We start from the raw sequence: 499 nt of genomic DNA, 5'->3' as shown, positions 1-499 counted from the left end.
TAGATAGATAGATAGATAGATAGATCCTTGTCATAGTTTTTCTGATGAGGTAGTTGAGTGGAAGTGGCATTTGGCCTGACATTTCATGAAACCCAGACCATCTTACATACATTATAGGCTATAGGTGGGGCCCTAAGCTCATCTTTCTAATTAACTTATGTATTTTAATATTGTCCATGCATTCCCACTTACTGTACCTAAAAGAGGAACTTCAATTGTAAATAAAAGGTCAGTTTACTCTAAGGGGGTGGAAAGTTTGACATGTAACCTACTGTTGCCCACAATGGCCTACATCTACAGGGTCCAACAAAAAAGGCATTTTATTGGTTGCAAAGGATCCAGCGTTTTTATAGGGACTAAGGCTCGGGATTTCTCGCCCGTTGCCAAATAAATCGCAGGAGAAAACCATAAAGCAGATTTATTGTGAGTTCTGTGATTTGACGATGATGGTAGCAGTATGGCGGATTGTAGGGAGTATTCACGGAGCAGGAATCAAAAG

Source organism: Etheostoma spectabile, chromosome 15 (genome assembly GCF_008692095.1).
Source record: "Etheostoma spectabile isolate EspeVRDwgs_2016 chromosome 15, UIUC_Espe_1.0, whole genome shotgun sequence".
Taxonomy (NCBI): domain Eukaryota; kingdom Metazoa; phylum Chordata; class Actinopteri; order Perciformes; family Percidae; genus Etheostoma; species Etheostoma spectabile.
This window is presented reverse-complemented; position numbering follows the sequence as displayed.